At 41.6% G+C, this 22,438-nt stretch overlaps 1 long non-coding RNA gene across 1 annotated transcript; it reads left to right on the forward strand.

Annotated features, from left to right (window-relative positions):
• The first annotated feature begins 26 nt into the window (after nucleotides 1-26).
• On the forward strand, nucleotides 27-12,934 carry LOC129654924 (uncharacterized). Its single transcript, XR_008715661.1, has 3 exons — nucleotides 27-162; nucleotides 9,381-9,543; nucleotides 10,882-12,934. It is a non-coding gene; the product is annotated as an uncharacterized LOC129654924 (long non-coding RNA).
• The last annotated feature ends 9,504 nt before the right edge of the window (nucleotides 12,935-22,438 follow it).

Below are 22,438 nucleotides of genomic sequence, written 5' to 3' on the forward strand. Positions count from 1 at the left end.
GGGTCATCTCCCCGCCCCCTTCGCACGGCCAACACCGAGGTGACTTAAGGTGCCTAGTGTCGGTGTGAGGTCCAGGTTTAAAATGTCATCCCCGCCAGTGTGACATCACCACCGCCTAGTGTGACACCTCCAGAGACTGAGCAGCGAGCAGGGAGGCAGCTGGTGAGGAATGACCCAAGTTTAGGCTTTAATGTTTCCTTGCTATCGAGACGTTCTAGCTACTTGGTAGAGGTGTATGGGATCTGTGAGCCTCCACCCCCATTAGGACTCCCTGACGGGGCTCTTTCATTCCCTCCTTGGGAAGCTGGGTTTGCAACAGGAGGTGAGAAAGAATAGCTGTACTCTGAACCCTACCCCTCAAGCGCTCCAGTGAGCTCATACTACCATAATTTTCTCTCCTCTACCAGGAGATAGTAAAACCGGGTGTTCAGGAAAACGAATGCAACGTTCTGGAAAAAATAAACACTGCCTGAAAACTAGGTTATCCTAAAAGAAAGACAGTTGCCATCTCCCTTGGCCAAGAGATTCTGAAAGTCTTCAGATATACCTCTTGGTGTGTAAAATGCTCTGATTCCTAAAGTGTGGGACATTTTTAGGCAGACAGTTTATTTTTTTCCTTCCCACAAGTTCTGGAGGCAGCAAGGATCTGAGCCCTAGAAAGTGACTGTACAGAATTATGGTATTTACTTGCATATACTCTTTAAGGGGGCTTCCCAGATGGCACTGGTGGTAAAGAATCCACTTGTTAATGCAGGAGATTTAAGAGATGTGGCTTCCATCCCTGGGTCAGGAAGATCCCTGGAGGAGGGCATGGCAACCCACTCCATTGTGCTTGCCTGGAGAATACTGGAGGAGAGAGGAGCTTGGTGGGCTACCATCCATAGTGTGGTAAAGAGCTGGACATGACTGAAGTGACTTAGAATGCTGGCAGTCTTTAAGGAGAGGGCAGATGTAGCTATAATAAGATTGTACTATCAGGTTACAGTCCTCAGGTCCCAGTCATTTTACCTCTTTGGGTTTTGTTGTTATTATTCAGTCCCTAAGTCATGCGAAGAGTTGACTCATTGGAAAAGACTCTGATGCTGGGAGGGATTGGGAGCAGGAGGAAAAGGGGACAACAGAGGATGAGATGGCTGGATGGCATCACCGACTCGATGGACGTGAGTTTGAGTGAACTCCGGGAGTTGGTGATGGACAGGGAGGCCTGGCGTGCTGCGATTCATGGGGTCGCAAAGAGTTGGACAGGACTGAGCGACTGAACTGAACTGAACTGAAGTCATGTCTGATGTGACCCCATGGACTGCAACACCCCAGGCTCCTCTGTCCTCCACTATTTCCCAGAGTTTGCTCAAATTCATGTTCATTGAGTTGGTGATACTGTCTAACCATCTTATCCTCTGCTGCCTCTTTCTCCTTTTGCCTTCAGTCTTTCCCAGCATCAGTGTTTTCCAGTGAGTTGGCTCTTTGCATCAGGTGGCCAAAGTATTAGAGCTTCAGCTTTAGCATCAGTCCTTCTCATGAATATTCAGGGTTTATTTCCTTTAGAATTGGCTGGTTTGATCTTCTTGCAGTCCAGGGGGCTCTCAAGAGTCTTCTCCAATACCACAATTCCAAAGCATCAATTCTTCGGTGCTTAGCGTTCTTTACGGTCCAACTCTCACATCCTTACGTGACTACTGGTAAAACCATAATTTGACTATACAGTCCTTGGTCAGCAAAGTGATGTCTCTGCTTTTTTAATATACAATCTAGGTTTGTTATAGCTTTCCTTCCAAGGAGCAAGCCTTTTAATTTCATGGCTGCAGTCACCTGTAGTGATTTTGATGCTCAGGAAAAGAAAATCTGTCACTGTTTCTACTTTTTCCCCTTCTATTTGCCATGAAGTGATGGCACTGGTTGCCATGATCTTAGTTTTTTGAATGTTGTTTCAAGCCAGCTTTTTCACTCTCCTCTTTCACCCTCATCAAGAGGCTCTTTAGTTCCTCTTCACTTTCTGCCATTAGAGTTGTATCACCTGTCTATTTGAGGTTGTTGATATTTCTCCCAGCAATCTTGATTCCAGCCTGGGATTCATCCAGCCTAGCATTTTGAATGATGTACTCTACATATAAGTTAAATAAGCAGGGTGACAATATACAGCCTTGTTGTACTCCTTTCCTAATTTTGAACCCATCAGTTCCATATCTGGTTCTAACTGTTGCTTCTTGACGTGCATACAGGCTTCTCAGAAGACAGATAAGGTGGTCTGATATTCCCATCTCTTTAAGAATTTTCCACAGATTATTGTGATCCACACAAGGCTTTAGCATAGTCAATGAAAAGTGGAAGTTGTTAATATTTATTTTTTTACTTGGCTGCACCAGACCTTAGTTGGGGCATGTGGGATATTTTAGTTGCAACATGCAGGGTCTAGTTCACTGATCAGGGATCAAACCCAGGTCCCCTGCCTTGGGAGTGTGGAGTGTTAGCAACTGGACCGACAGGGAAGTCCCTTGTTAAACCTCTTTGGATCAAAGAGATCATTTTTGTGAAGATGTACTCAAGTGGTTATGCAGCCTTTGGATTTCTCTCTTGCCTTAACAACGCTAGAACAGTTCTATTGGGAAGAGGAAAGTTTATTACCCTAGAGAACCAGGGTTAGCAAGAATGTTCAATTCCACAGGGAAATTTTGGTTACTTATTTTAACAGAAACTTGGAGGACATGAAGTGCTACACTGGGCTGACCTGGGAAACATCGAGACATGGAGAGTGGGCCAACAGGGCTGCTTGGGGAGCCAGGAGAAAGGCAGGGCTTGAGCTCCAGGGAAGAGCAGATCTCACTTGAAAAGCAGGCTTCCAATACACTAATTGCTTACTGTGCTTTGGTTCAACCCAACTGCATGACAGGCCTCTAAGCTCCTGTTAGGAGAATAGAACATTATGTCCCTTTCTGCTTGTCAAACACATCTCAAAATTTGCCCTGAGGATGCCTTTTCTGATTAACTCCCACTTAATTCTAGTTATTCAGTCATGCATCATCATTTGACTACTTCACTTACTTCTTGTACACTATTTATTTATACTTATTGATATCATTTTCATTGTTCTTTGGTCATTTCCTCAGTCAGTCTCACTATATGGAGACCTTTTAAAATCTGGTATTTTCCCCTAATATCTATATCCATCCAACAAAGTCTGCCTGCTCAATGGCAGGTTACTCTCCTAGACCCTCAGTCAGATGTGAGATGAATAAGACATGGTCTTTTCCCTCAGAAAATTTAACAATGTAGTGGGGTGTGGGTAATGCATGGGTGATGTATTTCCATGAAGAAATACATCTACCTGAAGAAGATTTGAATGACAGTGTCAAGACTGTCATTCACCATCAGAGAAGGTGATGTTTAAACAGGTCTGCTCAAAGAAGTTTCAGAGTTTAACTAAAGTTCATTTGTTCATTCAGCAGAAATCTATTGAGTATCTTCTGTGTGCCAGGCACTGTGTTAGAATTAAAGATACGAAGAAGAAAAGGTGTGGTTTGTGCTCTGAAGGAGCTCCCAGTTCAGCAGAGGACTGTAAGGATTTGGAAACTAAAATGGGCTGAGTCAGATTTTGAAAGGCAACGCAGAGCTAGTAGAATTTAATCAGACAAGTAATATGAAGGAATGTGTGCTTTAAAGAGAGAACTGGTAGCAGTGAAGAGGATGGCAGGCTGGAGTGGGAAAAGACTGGAGAAACTGTGCATTCTTAGAAAACTATGATGAGGGTTTGATGAAGCAGAAAACATGGAGAGAAGGGGGCAGATATGTGAACTATTGGGCTTCCCAGGTGGCACTAGTGGTAAAGAACCCACCAGCTAGTACAGGAGAAGAGACGTGGGTCTGATCCCTGGGTCGAGAAGATCCCCTGGAGGAGGACATAGCAACCCACTCCAGTCCTGTTGCCTGGAGATTCCCATGGACAGAGGAGCCTGGCAGGCTGCAGTCCACAGGATCACAAAGAGTCAGACATGGCTGAAATGACTTAGCAGGAACGCGTGTGAACTATTTCCTCCCAAATTCAGGGCAGCTGGAGAGGGAGATGGAGCTGTTGCCAGTTGGAAGCACTGATGTCTCATCTAGGGTATGATACCCCTCTAGGGCTTGGAGCCTGGATTCAGTATTGTAGGCCAGAAGTCTCTTCCACAGGAGCTGCAGTGCATAAGGCCAAGTAGAAGCTGACCAAAAGGCTGTCTTGAGAGAAACTAAGGCAAACTTCCTACACAAGTAGTAAATATGAGGGACCAAGAAGAAAAAAGATTTCAAGTAGAAACCAACAGTTGCAAAACTGGAAAAACCAGATGAGAGTGAAAGACTGAAGTAAAGAATAGAGGGCAAAACGTGGGAAATTTTTTGAAAGAACAAGAGAGAATCCTCACTGATTTTTTTAATTTATTTATTTTTAATTGGAGGACAATTGCTTTACAATTTTGTTGGTTTCTGCCATATATCAACATGAATCAGCCATAGGTATATGTATGTCTCCTCCCTCTTGAACCTCCCTCCCATCTCCTGCCCAGTCCCACCCCTTTGAGCTCCCTTTTCATAGAGCAAATGACTGCTCTCTGTTGTCCATATGGTAATGTACATGTTTCAGTGCTGCTCTCCCGGTTTGTCCCACCCTCTCCTTCCCCCACTGTGTCCACAAGTCTCTTCACTATGTCTGCATCTCCATTGCTGCCCTGCATATAGGTTCATCAGTACCATCTTTCTAGATCCCATATGTATGTGTTAACATCTGATACTTGTTTTTCTCTTTCTGACTTACTTCACTCTGTATAATAGGCTCTAGGTTCCTCCACCTCATTAGAACTGACTCAAATTCTTTTTTATGGCTGAATAATATTCCGCTGTATATATGTACCACAGCTTCTTTATCCATGTGTCAATGGACATCTCAGCAGCTTCCATGCCCTAGCTATTGTAAATAGCACTGCAGTGAACACTGGGGTACATGTGTCTTTTTCAATTATGATTTCATCAGGGTGTATGCTCAGTAGTGGGATTGCTGGGTCACATGGTAATTTTATTCCTAGTTTTTCAGTGAATCTCCATACTGTTCTCCATACTGGCTATATCAATTTGCATTCCCACCAACAGTGCTGCAGGGTTCCCTTTTCTCCAAACCTGTCTAGGTTTGTCATAGCTTTTCTTCCAAGGGGCAAGCATCTTAATTTCATGGCTGCAGTCACCATTTGCAGTGATTTTAGAGCTCAAGAAAAAGTCTGTCACTGTTACCATTGTTTCCCCATCTATTTGCCATGAAGTGATGGGATCAGATGCCATGATCTTCGTTTTCTGAAAGTTGAGCTTTAAGCCAACTTTTTCACTCTCCTCTTTCACAAGAGGCTCTTTAGTTCCTCTTTGCTTTTTGCCATAAGGGCGGTGTCATCTGCATATCTGAGGTTATTGATATTTATCCTGGTAATCTTGATTCCAGCTTGTGTTTCATCCAGCCCAGAATTTTGCATGATGCACTCTGCATATAAGTTAAATAAGCAAGGTGACAATATACAGCCTTGATGTACTCCTTTCCTAATGGTGAACCAGTTCATTGTTCCATGTCTGGTTCTAACTGTTTCTTCTTGACCTGCATACAGATTACTCAGGAGGCAGGTAAAGCAGTCTGGTATTCCCATCTCTTTTAAGAATTTCCCAGTTTGTTGTGATCAGCACAGTCAAAGGCTTTAGTGTAGTCAATGAAGCAGAAGTAGATGTTTTACAGGAATTCTCTTGCTTTTTCTGTGATCCAATGGATGTTGGCAATTTGGTCTCTGGTTCCTCTGCCTTTTCTAAATTCAGCTTGAACATCTGGAAGTTCTCAGTTCACATATTGTTGAAGCCTAGCTTAGAGAATTTTGAGTATGACTTTGCTAGCTTGTGAAATGAGTGCAATTGTGTGGTAGTTTGAACATTCTTTGGCATTGCCTTTCTTTAGGATTGGAATGAAAACTGACCTTTTCCAGTCCTGTGGCCACTGCTGAGTTTTCCAAATGCTCTCATATTGAGTGTAGCACATTCACAGCATCATCTTTTAGGATTTGAAATAGCTCAGCTGGAATTCCATCACCTCCACTAGCTTTGTTTGTAGTGATGCTTTCTAAGGCACACTTGACTTCACATTCCAGGATGTCTGGCTCTAGGTGAATGATCACACCATCGTGGTTATCTGGGTCATTAAAATCTTTTTGGTATAGTTCTTCTGTGTATTCTTGCTACCTCTTCTTAATATCTTTTGATTCTGTTAGGTCCATACCGTTTCTGTCCTTTATTGTGCCCATCTTTGCATCAAATGTTCCCTTGGTATCTCTAATTTTCTTGAGGAGATCTCTAGTCTTTCCCATTCTATTGTTTTCCTCTATTTATTTTCATTGATCACTTTGGAAGACTTTCTTAGCTCTTCCTGCTATTCTTTGGAACTCTGCATTCAGATGGGTATATCTTTCCTTTTCTTCTTTGCCTTTCGCTTCTCTTCTTTTCTCAGCTATTTGTAAAGCCTCCTCAAACACCCATTTTGCCTTTTTGCATTTTTTTTTCTTGGGGATAGTCTCAATCCCTGTCTCCTGTACAGCATTACAATCCTCCATCCATAGTTCTTCAGGCACTCTGTCTATCAGATCTAATCCCTTGAATCTGTTTGTCACTTCTACTGTATAAGCATAAGGGATTTGATTTAGGTCATACCTGAATGGCCTAGTGGTTTTCCCTACTTTCTTCAATTTAAGTCTGAATTTGGTAATAAGGAGTTCATGATCTGAGCCACAGTTAGCTCCTGGTCTTGTTTCTGCTGACTGTATACAGCTTCTCCATCTTCGGCTGCAAAGAATATAATCAGTCTGATTTTGGTATTGACCATCTGGTGATGTCCATGTGTAGAATCATCTATTGTGTTATTGGAAAAGGGTGTTTGCTATGACCAGTTCATTCTCTTGGCAAAATTCTGTTAGCCTTTGCCCTGCTTCATCTTGTACTCCAAGGCCAAATTTTCCTGTTACCCCAGGTATCTGTTGACTTCCTACTTTTGCATTCTAGTCCCCTATAATGAAAAGGACATCTTTTTTTGGTGTTAGTTCTAGAAAGTCTTGTAGGTCTTCAGAGAACCGTTCAACTTCAGCTTCTTCAGCATTTCTGGTCGGGGCATAGGCTTGGATTACTGTGATATTGAATGGTTTACCTTGGAAACAGATCATTCTGTCATTTTTGAGACTGCACCCAAGTACTGCATTTCGGACTCTCTTGTTGACTATGATGACTATTCCATTTCTTCTAAGGGATTCTTGCGCACAGTAGTAGATATAATGGTCATCTGAATTAATTAGCCTATTCTGGTCCATTTTAGTTCACTGTATAAGCTGTATAAGCTGTATGAACTGTTTATATTTTCTGGAGATTAATACTTTGTCAGTTGTTTTAGTTTGCAATTATTTTCTCCCATTCTTAGGGTTGTCTTTTAATCTTGTTTATTGTTTCCTTTGCAGTGCAGAAGCTTTTAAATTTAATTAAATCTCATCTGTTTATTTTTGTTTTTAATCCATTATTCTAGGAGGCGGGTCAAAGATCTTGCTGGGATGTGTATCAAAGGTGTACTACCTGTGTTTTCCTCTAAGAGCTTTATAGTTTCTGGCCTTACATTTAAGACTTTAATCCATTTTGAGTTTATTTTTGTATATAGTGTTAGGAAGTGTTCTGGATACATTCTTTTACATGTAGCTCTCCAGTTTTCCCAGCACCACTTATTGTATAGGCTCTTTTCTCCAATGTATATTCTTGCCTCCTTTGTCAAAGCTAAGGTGCTCAGAGGTGTGTGGATTTATCTCTGGGCTTTCTATCTTGTTCCATTGGTCTATATTCCTGTTTCTGTTCTGGTACCATGCTCTCCTGATGACTGTAGCTGTGTAGTATAGCCTGAAGTCAGGATGATTGATTCCTCTAGCTCAGTTTTTCTTTCTCAAGATTACTTTGGCTGTTTGGGGTCTTTCGTGTTTCCATACAAATTGTGAAAATTTTTGTTCTAGTTCTGTGAAAAATACCATTGGTACTTTCATAGGGATTGAATTGACTCTGTAGGTTATTTTGGGTAGTATAGTCATTTTCACAATATTGATTCTTCCAATCCTAGAACATGGTGTATCTCTCCATTTATTTGTGTCATCTTTGATTTCTTTCAAGATTTTTTATGTTTATGTATTTATTTTTGTCTGTGCTGGGTCTCCATAGCTGCACATTGGCTATCTCTAGTTGCAGTGAAAGAAGGCTACTCTCTAGTTGCGGTGCACAGGCTTCTCCTTCCCATGGCTTCTCTTGTTGTGTAGCATGAGCTCTAGAGCGTGTGCTCATTTGTTCTGGCACATGGGCTTAGTTGCTCTGCAGCATGTGGAATCTTCCCAGACCAGGGATCAAACCCAGGTCTCCTGCATTGACAGGTGTATTCCTAACCACTGGAATACCAGGGATGTCCCCCTCACTGATTTTTTTAAATCTAGACTCCAGAAAACTTTTTATTTTCAAATAATTTCAAACTCATAGAAAAGTTGCAATTAACTTTACTAATTAACCTTTTGACCCTCTTGCTTTAACATTTACATGCTTAGTTGCTCAGTTGTGTCTGGCTCTTTGGCCTGTAACCTTCCAGGCTCCTCTGTCTATAGGATTTTTCAGGCAAGAATACTGGAGTGGATTGCCATTTCCTCCACCAGGGGATCTTTCTGACCCAGGGATCAAACCCGCATCTGTTGCAGAATAATGATATTGTGTGCTTCTCAGAATATCACACCCAAAGTCAGATGATGTCCCTGTCCCTCACTGGGTAATAATATTTTTTTTTTTATTGAAGTGTACTTGATTTACAATATTGTGTTAGTTTCAGGTGTACAGCGAAGTGATTCAATTACATACATATGTTTTTCAGATTATTTTCCATTATAGGTTATTATAAGATATTGAATATAGTTCCCTGTGATACACAGTAAATCCTTGATGCTTATCTATTTTATGTATAGTAGTTTATATCTGTTGTGAGTTCCCAAGTGGCACAGTGGTAAAGAAACCATCTGCCAATCCAGGAAATGCAGGAGACTGGGGTTCAATCCCTGGGTCAGGAAGATCCCCTGGAGGAGGAAATGGCAGCCCACTCCACTATTCTTGCCTGGAAAATTCCATGGACAGAGGAGCCTGGTGGGCCATAGTCCATGGGTTCACAAAGAGTCAGACACAATTGAGCACAATGCATGAAGTTTATATCTGTTAATCCCATACTCCTAATTTATCCCTCCCCCTTACCTCCCCTTTGGTAAACATAAATTTATTTTCTAGATCTGTGAATCTGTTTCTGTTCTGTATTTAGATTTATTTGTATTATTTTTTAGATTCTACATATAATGATAGAGGCTGAAACTCCAATACTTTGGCCACCTCATGCGAAGAGTTGACTCATTGGAAAAGACCCTGATGCTGGGAGGGACTGGGGGCAGGAGGAGAAGGGGACGACAGAGGATGAGATGGCTGGATGGCATCACCGACTCAATGGATGTGAGTCTAAGTGAACTCCGGGAGTTGGTGATGGACAGGGAGGCCTGGCGTGCTGCGATTCATGGGGTCGCAAAGAGTTGGACACGACTGAGCGACTGAACTGAACTGAACTGACTGAAGGGAATAGTTATCGACTCCAGTATTTTTGCCTGGAGAATTCCATGGACAGAGGAGACTGGCGGGCTACAGTCCATAGGGTCACACAGAGTTGGACACAACTAAGAGACTAACACCGTCACACTAAACTAAACTCCATTCCCTAGATTCGTTCTTCCCTATTAATAGAATCCCAGTTTAATTCAGGTAGAAGGAAGATCCTTTGATTTCAAGGAAGCTAAGTTCCTCTCCGTTAAGTGAAAAAATGAAAGTGTTAGCCACTCAGTCATGTCTAACTCTTTGTGACCCCATAGACTGTAGCCTGCCAGGCTCCTCTGTTCTTGGAATTCTCCAGGCAAGAATACTGGGGTTCCTTTCCTTTCCCCAGCCATTCCTTTCCCCAGGGGATCTTCCCGACTGAGGGATTGAACTTGGGTCTCCTGCATTTCAGGCAGATTCTTTATCATCTGAGCCACCAAGAAGCCGTTTCCCACCCCCAAATCAGGGGATAAATCACAATTCGTCTAAATCAATCTGGTGATACCATTTCTCCTTGCCAATGATTGGTCTAGGAGTGGGTACAAGACACAGTTCTGGTTAATGAAATATGAAAGGAAGTCTTCTGGGAGGCTCTTAGGAAATTTTTTATTTTTGCATAAAGATAAAATTTTCTTTTGCTCCTTTCTCTGTCTTTTGGCTAAGACAAAAGGATGAATACCCAAGGTCTGGAGCTACCATGGCTGTCTTGTGCTCAAATGGGGCATCAGTCTTTGTTTTTAGTAACTATCTTAAGTACATTTTTTCATGTAAAATGTGAACAGAGGAATAAATATGCCATTATGTTATCATATATAAGGGATATTAGCTCAAGTATGACAGGTACACTCTTGGGAAGAAGTGGTTATCGTCTGCACTAGGCTGCCAGATAGCCCTGGGATTAGAAGCTAAAACCAGGGCAGAGAAGAGTATGATATACAAAATTGAAAACGGAATCACCCATGCACATTTGGAAGCCGCCCAGGATAATCAGGTGAGCAAGGACTCTCCATATCATCATGAAGGTCCCTTCTATATATTGTGAGAAGGCTATGTTACCTCACTGCATCCACATTACTCTCCTTCCCCAGCATCTCCCCATTAAAGTTAGGTTGGTTACTGGGTTGGTTACTGCCTGATTGCAGGCAGGAATCTGACTTCCTTGCTCTCAAGTCTACATCTTGTTTTCTTTTTGGATCACAATAGGTCATTTTGAGGATTGGGTTCCAGCAGAAGTGATGGCTTTGGCCGAACATGAGCTTGGGTGAAGACTATGCCTGTGGGGTTAAAGAGAAAGAGTCAAGGACTTCCCTGGTGGCACAGCAGATAGGAATTCACCTGCCAATGCAGGGGAAACTGGTTCGATCCCTGGTTCGGAAAAATCCTGCAGGCAACTAAAGCCTGTGCGCCACAACCACTGAAGCCTGTGTGCCTAGAGCCTGTGCTGCCCAACAAGAGAAGCCACCACAGTGAGAAGCCCGTGTACCGCAACCAAGAACGGGAAAGTGACTCAAGAGAGGTGGTGGTGCACAACACTGCGAATGCATTAAATGCCACTGAACTGTACACTTAACAATGGTTGTTTGTTATGCGAATTTCACCTCAGTTTTTTTTTAAAAAGGAGGATGAAAGTTTGCAGGATTTAGAAATAATGGGTAAAAGACTTCACCCCTAATTTTCAAGAGTCAACCCAGAGACTCTTCTGGGAGAAGAGCAAATGCCTTAACCACTTATACAACAATTATGAGGGAAGGAGGGTTTGAGGTTTCATTTCTGTTTCCTCCCTTATCCACACATAACCATCGTCCTGTCTCTCATTTTCTTCATATACTAGATCTTTATTCAGCAAAACCAAGGGATAGTGCTTTTTTCTCCCTTTACCTGGATCAGCATCATTCCTCATTATCATGCCTCCATCATTTCCTAGCTTTTCACCTTTTCTTTGACCAACTGTTACATGCATGAGCTTTTATCACTTTCATTCCATACGTCATTCCCTATCATCAGTTCTAAGCAAAAGCCAAAACAAATGCTGGAAGAATGCACACAAAGACCCACAAGGGAGAGGGCAATAAATCAGGACAGGACCTCAAATTTTAATAACTGATTATTACTTATGCTGTGTCATTTTGCAGTTCCTACAAACTCTGAAATCAAAAAGACCTTAATGAAATATCCCTTGCCTAACACAATTCCTGATATGTGGTCGGTAATAATAGCTATTTTGCTGGGTAAATTACTGAGTGTTTATTCATAGTACTCAAAGCATCAGAATTCAGTAAACTATAGAATAGAGTTTAAGAAATTTCAAAATAGCAGTCTTTACCTTTGACCATGCATTTAACTGATTTTTTTTCTATTATTGCTTTTGGAAACTCATTTGTATAAAATCTTAAGTTGTCATCAAGTGATTAGCAAGTGGTTCTCTCTGTTGGGGGTAGGGGAGCTTCCCTATCAAAACAAACCATAGAGGGTAAATTTTCTGATGTGAAATAGGGCTTCTGCCTGATCAACCTCAGTGCTCCGAGAATGTCCAGTATAAACAAAAAGCATGGGCTTTGGAGCTTAATGTCACTAGGAATCCTAACTCTTCTGGTTACGAGGGTATGATGGTCTGCTCATGAGCCTCACTTATCTCATCCTTAAAATGGAGATGGCAATAATACCTTTTTCTGTACCTCCCTCATTCTGTCCATTGGAAAATTTCTTCAATGTTACTTTCAAAAAATATCCTGAAATCCACTACCATTCATCTCCACTGATAACTGTCTACAAAATCAGAAAGTCGCTGAGAAGTAGAATATAGTATAATAACAAATATGGATTTGTCAGTCCTATCTTGATTTAAAAGTGCAGGTTTTAATTATGTATATACTGACTAAGAGCCTTGCAGCAAGAGACTGCTCTTTCGTGAACCAAAATTGCCTTGCTCATTCAGGTGCTTTTCTGTAAGGACATAAAGTATCACTACTTGGTGAATTAAACAGAAAGGATTAAATCAAACTAAATATGGTAATGCTGTGTCTTCTACTGTATCTTACAGATTTCTCCTAGAAGATGCAGCTATTCAAAGGTCAGGACTAATGTTATTTGCTATAAAATTTCATAATTAAATAATTAAAAAATAAGTATTCTCTGATAAATTCATTTTTGTTTACTGAAAAGTCCTAGTCTCTCAGGAAGTGTAACCTCTAACCCCAAGGCTTGTGTTGACTCCAAAGCAAGTAAAACATGTTTTTTCCTCTTAAGTACATAGTTCTAAAACATGTCTATTATAGGAAATAATGTTGATTCATAAAATATTTCAATTATTTACTTGTAGATAAATCATTTTTTTCTTCTTCCTTTCTTCATTTCCTCCAAATATGTTTATCTATGTAATATCTTTGGGTATATAGATATACTTTTCCCTTGTGAAAGCTCTGGTAGAAGAAAAGGGATGTCTTTCTCCCTTCAGCTGCTTGTGCTAAAGAGGTAACTCTGATTTTTATCCAAACACAGTGCAAAAACACCAGTATCTCTCACTGCTGGAAGAGCTTCCTGACTGGTATTCTCGCTTCATTCTTGCCCCATTCTCCATCTGTTGCTTTCAAAAATATGTATCAGATCATACCACCCCAGTACACTAAAGCACTTTCCATAACACTTAGGCTAAAACCCAAACTTCTTGCTCTGTAGGTCACATCTGATCCGACTCCTACCTCTGCCTCTGATCCCATCTCCTTTTCTCTTCCACTTGCACAGCTCTTGCTGATGTTCCTTGGGCATAGAGCTCATGGCCATCACATGGTTTTGGTGCTGATGCTGCCCCCAGATCTTCACCTGGCCGGCTCCATTTCATCTCTCAGGTCTTGAAGTGTCATTCCCACCAGGATACTTCCTTGACCTTTATCTGAACTGCTCCCCACCCCCATTAAACCAGTATTAATATCTTCTTCCTCTTTTTAAAAAAATTTTATTTATTTTTCTTTTTATTGTTTATTAATTTATTTGGCTGCACCAGTCTTAGTTGTGGCATGTGGGATTTTAATTGTAGCATGCAAACTTTTAGTTGGCAACACATGAGATCTAGTTCCCTGACCAGGGATCAAATCCAGGCCCCCTGCATCGGGAGCATGGAGTCTTAGCCACTGGACCACCAGGGAAGTTCCAGTCTTATTTTCTTCTTAACACATATCACCATTTGATATTTATTTATGTATACTGCCTCTCTCCTTTAGAATGTTGAAGTTCCATGTGGTAGGACTTTTTCTATTTTGGTCACTATTTCATATCCCCAGTGTCTAGAAAAGATGCCTGGCACATAGGCATTCATTAAATATTTGTTTAATGAACAAATGAATGAAGAGATTTATGGACACTAGTTTTCTCACGGGGATAGTTGTAAGTTAATATAGAGATAATATTTATACTGTATCTGCCAAACTTAAGCATTCAGTATTGGTCAGCTCCTTGGGGACTTTGAACTCTGCTTTATTCCCTCTTGGAGAGAAATAGTGTTTATTGAAGGAGGATTCCCTAAAGGATGTGCCATCCATCCAATCCTCCGGGTTAATTCATTTATTCATTCACCTGATGTTTATCGTTAAAAACCCAGTATGTGTTCTAGACAGCAGGGATAAAACAGTGAACAAAGCAATCAAAAAGAAAAAAGACAAAAAGAATCCTAGCATTTACATTCTAGTCCATGAGGCACACACTAACCTCAATAGATAAATGATATCATATGGAAGGTGCTCTGTGGAGAAAATGCAAGGCAGGGAAAGGGAGTGGTGGGCAAGGCGGTTGCAATTTTAAATAAGATGGTCAAGAATAGCCTCATTAAGCAAAACCTTGAAGTAGGTGAGGGAGCCATGTGGGTGGAAAAGGTGATGGGGAGAGGGAAGAAGTGAGGTGATTGTTTACAGGGTAGATTGGAGTAGCTGCAAGGAGGTCAGCATGCCTGGAGCAGAGTAAGTGAAGGGTGGGAGAGGAGGAGGAGGTGAGGCAATCTGGAAATCATAGGGGCCATGCAGACCACCAGGAGAACTTAGGTTTTTATTCTGAGTGATCTGGAAAGCCACTGGAGGATTTGAGAAGAGAAATAATATGCTATGACTTATGGCTATCATGGGGACTCTGTGTATTTGGAGAAAAGGGGGACAGTGTTGGAAGCAGAGAGAACATTTAGGAGGCTATTGAAGAACTTGGACAAGAGACAAAGGTTGCTTGGACAAGGGTAGTAGAGGTTAAGATGGTGAAAGGAAGATTCAGGATATGTTTCAAGGTAGAGTCAACAGGATTTGCTAAGACGCAGGTGGGAGGGGAAAGCAATGAGAAAGGGAGAATATGAAACCAAGCTTATTAGGGACATGTAATAGGATTGCTTAGCAGTATGGAAGGCCATTCTGATGTTTGAAATCATGATTTCAAAATGAAACCAGTCTGTTTGAATGATTTCTCCAGGAACATCTAGCTGCTCCAGTGCAGGCAAAGAGTAAATGAATATTATGGTTTATGAAAAACTGGAGTTTTTCAAGGCAAGGTTGAGAGAGAGAGACAAAGGGAGTGATATTATAAAGATGGATTGTAGGATACAGTTCAGTCAAGGAAGGGAGTGAAGCTCAGAGAGGGCTCATGAATAGTGAAACATTGGCAATGAAGATACTTGAGCAAGTCAGCTGGAGAAAAGAGGGTTTACATTTGAGATTTCAAAAGTAGTATAACTTCTGATAATGACAGGGTGGTAAGGTAGAGGGAAATGAGGTCTTTGGAAATGATGAGGTCAGAGACTGAGACACCAGAACGTTGATATCATCCAGGGTGGAGACAGCGTCCTGAAGGAGGAACAGAACAGGTGGAGGTGTCGGGAGAGTAGCACTCAGAAAGCATGGAAGCTCCCACCCCTTCCCACATACCTTGCCCTGTGCGTTGCTTCCACCTGGCTGTTCCTGAGTTAAATCCTTTTATAATAAACTGATGATCTAGTGAGTAAGGTATTTCTCTGAGTTCTGTGCGTTGCTCTAGCAAACCAGTCAAATCCAAAGAGGGGATCATTGAAACCTCCAATCTATTGTGGTCACTCAGAAACACAGATGATGACCTGGACTTGCAATGGGCATCTCAGGTGGTGAGGGGACAGTCTTGTGAGACTGAAGCCTTAATCTGTAGGATCTGATGCTATCTCCAAGTAGACAGTCTCAGACCAGAGTTGAATTGTAGGACACCCAGCTGGTGTTAGCATTGCTGGTTGTCAGGGAAAGCCCTGGTTCCAGTTTAGGAACTGGATGCTCAGACCTTTTAGCAGGTTTTCTCCAACTTTATATTCCTGACTCCCTAAGCACCAGGAGTCTGGTTCCACCCTCATGCTTTGTTTCTAGAGTCTGGTTAGTAGGGGGAGTGGGCTTGATCCAATCTTCTTCGCTTCTCAAAAGCACACCTTTCAGAGAGCACATTAAGGATGGGCCTGTAGCACTGGGGATGAACTTCATCCTCCACTCCCCAGAGTTACTAAAAATTGATGAGAGGAGTCAGGACGGGTTAGATAGTCCTAATGCAATAGTTTGCTTGTTTGGTTTTTTTTCTCATTAATTTATCATTTAATATAAATGCTGACAGAAAGCAGATAAAGACCTTGTAGACACTTTCATATATTTACAAACCAAAAGGCGAATCACCTCGTTCTACTTGTTAAAATAATCCTTTTATCTGCAACTTGTGGGAGCCTTAAACACTAATTTGGAGCAACATGAGGCTGAGTCAGTTTCCAAGATAATAAAGAAAATAACACCATTTTAACAAAAGTGGCAACTTTGATATAAACACCATGCACACAGGTTGAACAAGATGGCTTCATCCTCACAAAACCCTGCAACAAGTAGACTATATACTTACTCAGACCCAGCATTTAGCTGTCCTAAACATCTTTCTATTACTACTTTTCCTCACCTCACTTTTTAAAAGGCCATTTAAAAATTGAACATATAAACAGATTTTTAAAGAGAGAAAAATGGTCTACTTCAAAAACAGGGTTCTTCTTTCCTATTCTCAAAGAACTTCCAGGAGATAACGTCTTCAAATAATAAGATTTCACAGCTTGCCAGATGCTAATTTCACAGCTTGTGAAATTCCAATTCATTATCTTGTCTTCACTTTTTAAAGAAAAGTTGGAAAAACTTGGAAAAAGTAAAATTTCACAAACTTTAGTAATTTAAAAATGAGCTGTCCCTTTAAGGCTCAATATTTTTAATTCTTAACAGGTGGGTGAGGCAGGCAAGAAAGAACAGGGAGCTAAGGTAAGGGGAAAATAACAGAAATGCACAAAGACTTTTTAAAATGATAGTCTGTCTAGCACTAATTTAAGAACAGGAGACATAAATTTTCACTATTCAAACTGTAAATGATTTCATGGTCATTTATAACCTGACTCAAATATCATGGGCTCCTTTATTAACCTACATTATTTTTGTCTTGTTAAATATACCTCTGCAGGGCACAGTCACATACTATCAATATGATTGGTAAATTACACAAGCTCTATCCCAAGCAAATATGCATCAATATTAAAAAGTTATTAAAAAAAAAACCAAAATAAAATCCACCCTAAAAGGTGATAATGACTGCAGAATGTCTCGGGGAGACTGGTATGAGCCTAAAGACCAAACTGACTATAGTCAGGGGAAAAGGGGAAGAGGGGTAACAAGGGGAAGAGACCACATACAAGAAGAGGAATCTCACAACTGGAAAATGTTTAAGTGGGTGAAAGGTTTTGTTCATTATCTTGATTCACTTTTTCCATTTCTGTTGTTCTAAAAAGTCATAGATTTATTATAAAGTAAAATAATGAAGCCTATGGATCAGTGGAGGGGCGGGGAAAATCAACTTTTTTCCTCTAAGTTCCTTTCATTCCCAGAATATAGGAAGAAGAGAAAGGATGAAGAAGAAATAAAGGAAATTTAGGCAACAATACACTTGGAAAAAGTAGCTCTCAGAACAGTGTCTTAGTTGAACAGAGGATGTAAACATGATAAGCAAAAGCTTAAAATGCCTTGAAATCAGAGGAACATTTTACAGGGTGGCTCAGATATTACTGTGAGAATGGCAGTCAATTAGTGGAGAAAGATTACGCTAATGAATGGTGATTTCTTTTAAAAAAAAAAAAGGCTACCGATTATCCACCCAATAGTTTGCTTCCATTCTTTTCTTGATCCTTTCATACATCAGCTGGAGTTGGAGTAGGGGGCCACCTGACAGTTTCCAGTTATAAGATGACTCTTGAGTGTACAGCCTAGAATGGATGCCAAAGACAAAGTTTGCTTGTTTTTTAAAATTTTTCACTGTGCTGGGTCTTCATTGCTGTGCGAGGGCTGCTCTCTAGTCGCGGTGCTTGGGTTTCTCATTACGGTGGCTTCTCTAGGCTCTGGGTGGCTCTGGGCATGGGGGCTTTGGTAGTTGCAGCATGCGGTCTCAGTAGTTGTGGTGCAGGGGCTTAGTTCCCCCCCGCCAACCCCCCCCCCCGTCGTGTGGAATCTTCCCAGACTAGGAACTGAGCCTGTGTCCCTGGCATTGGCAGGTGGATTCCTAATCACTGGACCACCAGCGAAGTCCCAATAGTATTTTGATTATGTAAATATTGCAAGGGAAAAACTAACCCAAGGTGAGCCAGAAGTTTTGTGTGATTGAAAGGTGATTCAGTAAGCTTTCTGTTTAGGAAAAGAACCAAGCCCAAGATTCTGGGAACTTTCTGTGATCTGGTGGTCGAGGAGGTGTTCAAAGAGAAAGTTACCTAGGAATGAGATAGTCAAGGTGGAAGGGTATATCTAAATAAAAGCACTGTGACCAAAATAAAGAGAAGTTTGGGGCTTCATTGGTGGTCTAGAGGTTGAGAATCTGCCTGCCAATGCAGGGAACACGGATTCGATCCCTGGTCTGGGAAGATACCATGTGCCTCTGGGCAACTAAGCCTATGCGCCACAACTACTGAAGCCCACATGCCCCAGAGCCTGTACTCAACAACAGAAGCCACTGCAATGAGAAGCCCATGCACCACAACAAAGATTAGCCCCTGTTCACTACAATCAGAGAAAGCCCACTCTGAGAAAGCCCAGCAACGAAGACCTAGCACAGCCAAAAATAAATCAATCATCTGAAAAAAAAAAAAAAAAGACAACACTCTGAGGATGAGAATCCCCCATGGGCAGCTGTAGACACAAATATTCTATAAGGGCAAGCAGAATCATTTTCTAGTGATGTAGATGGGATATCCTACAGAAGAGAAAGGGGAAAGTGCCAAGGACTCAAGACAAAACAGCTTGTGGTGGTGGTGCTTAGGGAGGGTGAGAGGTGGGAAGCAGGTAACAGACCAAGGGCTACTCACCAGTGATGGCACTGAAGATTCATGCACATACAGGGAACTATATTCAATATCCTTTGATAAACCACAATGGAAAAGAATATGAAAAAGTATGTATGTATAACTGAATCACTTTGCTGTACAGTAGAAATTAATACATTATAAATCAACTATACTTCAATAAAACAATTTTTTAAAATGTCTACATGGACCTCCAGATGGAATTTCTCCTATTTATGAACCACTCCAAGAATGCAGAGGGAACTGTCCCCTTAGGAGTGGACTTGAGATAAGAGAACCCAGATCTAAATCCCTTTTCTTGAACAACCAGACTCACTTATCTTCTATTTCCTACCACAAAGGGCAGTCTGGGTCACGTGTAAGAGATGGTTGCCCGAGGCCAGTCAGGCAGATTTTCTTCCCTAAGGGGACTTAAATCACTGTCAGTCTCCTTGTGGAAAAGTACAAGTTTCCCCACAGATCATGAAGCAAATAACTAATTGATCTCTAGGGAACTGTCTTCCTCCCAGTAACTTGAAGCTTAATTGCAAGATCTTCGCAGATCAATGGGGTCATCCTTAAATTCTAAAAATAAATTGGCTTCTTAAAGATACATGTATTGCAGCATTTTTTGTATGAGAGTGTTGAGAAATTAAATAATACAACTGCCAATCTCTATTATAAGCCAGAAAATTTGATTTAGAATAGTATGGAATCTTACCATTGTTAATACACAGACATGCCACCGACAGCTACATTTCTCAAAGCCCTTCGCTTCTCACCCTCCCCCCACCATCTGAATTCATATAGATCCCGCTTCGAGGAATACGTGTGACACAGCATGTGCCAAAAGTGGACAAGTGTCCTCCTTGCTAGAAGATAACTCCCATCTGGGGGCCCCTGCACTGAAGACTACCTTATCTCTCCCAGCCACCTTTGCATAGTACAGAAGTGAGACAGCTAGAGGCTTCCAGATGAAGTCTAAACGTTGCCCACATAGCTTAGTAAATATTTATTAAGTATGCAAGATGATTTCCACGTGTTGACATCTACCATTCTAATCACATCCTTTGAACTTAATGAGTCTTCGTGGTATTTTTCAATTTTATTTATTTTTGGCTGTGCTGGGTCTTACTGCTGCCTGTGGGCTTTTCTCTAGTTGCAGAGTCGGGGCTACCCTCTAGCTGTGTGCAGGCTTCTCACTGCAGTGGCTTCTCTTGTTGTGCAGCACGGGCTCAAGGGTCCACGGGCTTCAATAGTTGCAGCACACGGGCTCAGGTGTTGGGGCTCCTGGGCTCTAGAGCACAGGCTCTATAGTTGCTTAGCTGCTCTGTGGCATGTGGGATCTTCCTGCAGCAGGGATCAAACCCGTATCTCCTGCATTGGCAGGTGGATTCTTTACCCCTGAGCCACCAGGGAAGCCCTTTCATAGTATTTTACTGCTATCCTTGTCTGCAGAAAAGGTAGTACAGAAACTTTCTGGAGGGCAACTAGGCACCATTTGCATCAAGAACTTAAAACTGTTGGGATTAGCAGATGCAAACTACTACACAGAGAATGGATAAACAACAAGGTCCTACTGTACAGCACTGGGAACTACACTCAATATCCTGTAATAAACCATAATGGGAAAGAAGATGAAAAAGAATGTATATGTATACTTCTCCATTATATGTATATATATGTGTATATATATATATGTATAACTGAATCACTGCTGTACAGCAGAAGTTAACACAGCATTGGAAATCAACTACACTTCAATAAACTAAATTAAAAAACCTTAAAACTGTTATCCCACTTCCAGCAATTTACTCCAAGAAAATAAACACAAATGCCATGATATAGGCATAAGGATATTCATTGCAATATGTATAATTGTGAAAAAAAGAGCACACAAAATGATAAATAAAACAAATAGTTTAATTAAGATATACCCATAATAGGGTATTATAAAACTATTAAAATGACATTTTGTATGAGAAAGAGCTTAAGATATTAATAAGGTGAAATGCAGGATATAAAACTATATACGGTATTACCCCAATTTGGAAAAAATTATACATTTAATATATTTGCACACACAGAAAAAGACTAGAAGACAGTTGATCCACATGGAAGAAGTTTGATTTTTTTCTTCTCTATAGTTCATGACTTCCAAAGTTTATCAGAGAATAATTTTTTTTTTAAGAACCAGAGGCTAAGACAACCAATATCTGAAATACCCATCATGTGGAAGGCACTGACCTAGGAATCTGACCAATTATCTAAGCTCCAGCAGTCAGGAGAGGTCAGGTAGCCCAGTGGTCAAGAACCCACCTGTCAGTGCAGGGGACACGAGAGATGTGGGTTCGATCCCTGGGTCAGGAATTTCCCCTGGAGACGGAAATGGCAACACACTCCAGTATTCTTGTCTGGGAAATCCCATGGACAGGTGCTGCAGTCTATGGGGTTGCAAAGAGTCAGACACGACTGAGCACACACACACAAGCATCTCAATGCCTGGTTTACAGATGAGAAACAGGCTCCATTATGGAAGCCTGGCATCTCTATTTGCCCAGGTGCCTTGGACTCATGCTCAGGACAGTGCCACATCCCCTGCTGCCCCACATGCCTCACCAGTATGGTTCCTAGTAGGCCCACGGGAGGGTTGCAGTGAAGGTCATGGACAAAACAGAACTGTGTACAGCTTGCCCTAAAGAAAGGCCTTATTTTGCGTTCTAAACTCTTCATATCTTCCTCCAGAAGTAGACAATTTCCTCCCCGCTGGAAAAGAAACACAGGCCTCTTCACTGGGAAGGTTTGAGCTCCACTGAGAAACAGTTTTTATCCATTTGTCCAGCTCCACATGCCTGCGCCCTCTGAGACCATGGTATCTGCTGTCTTGCTTATTGGTTTGGCATTGTCAGGCTGTGAGCAGAAGGACAGGGCAGAACGTCACACCCCTACCCCTTCCACCAGCTGGCTTCTTGGTCTCTGCCCTGGATACTAAAACCAACAGGCTGTGTCCTCTGGCTCTCAACCTGAGGAGAGGGACAGCAAATATCCCAGCTATGTGACCAATCAGGATTACCTGGCAGCATATTTGATCTTCTGTAACCTTATTCTGCCAAACAGTCGGGGCCTCCAGGCGGCTGGGAGGCCCATTCTAACCCTCAGCCTAATTGTCGGCTGAGTTCCAGGTACTGCCTTGGTGAGGGGCGTCCAGTCCCCCCGGCTCTCTTCTAGGTTAGGTCCCCAGGGACACTAACTGCAAACTCTCATGGAGGAGAGGTGGAATTTTTCTCTACTTTTCTAAGGACGTTCATCACTTCCTATTCCCTCCCTGAGGCAGAGACAGGAAGTGACTTAGATGGGGTCAGTGACATTCAGGACTGGAGCATGCTGCCTGGGTCACACCACAGTTCCTGAATTAAAGAACAGAACTACCTA

Source organism: Bubalus kerabau, chromosome 6 (genome assembly GCF_029407905.1).
Source record: "Bubalus kerabau isolate K-KA32 ecotype Philippines breed swamp buffalo chromosome 6, PCC_UOA_SB_1v2, whole genome shotgun sequence".
Lineage (NCBI taxonomy): Eukaryota > Metazoa > Chordata > Mammalia > Artiodactyla > Bovidae > Bubalus > Bubalus kerabau.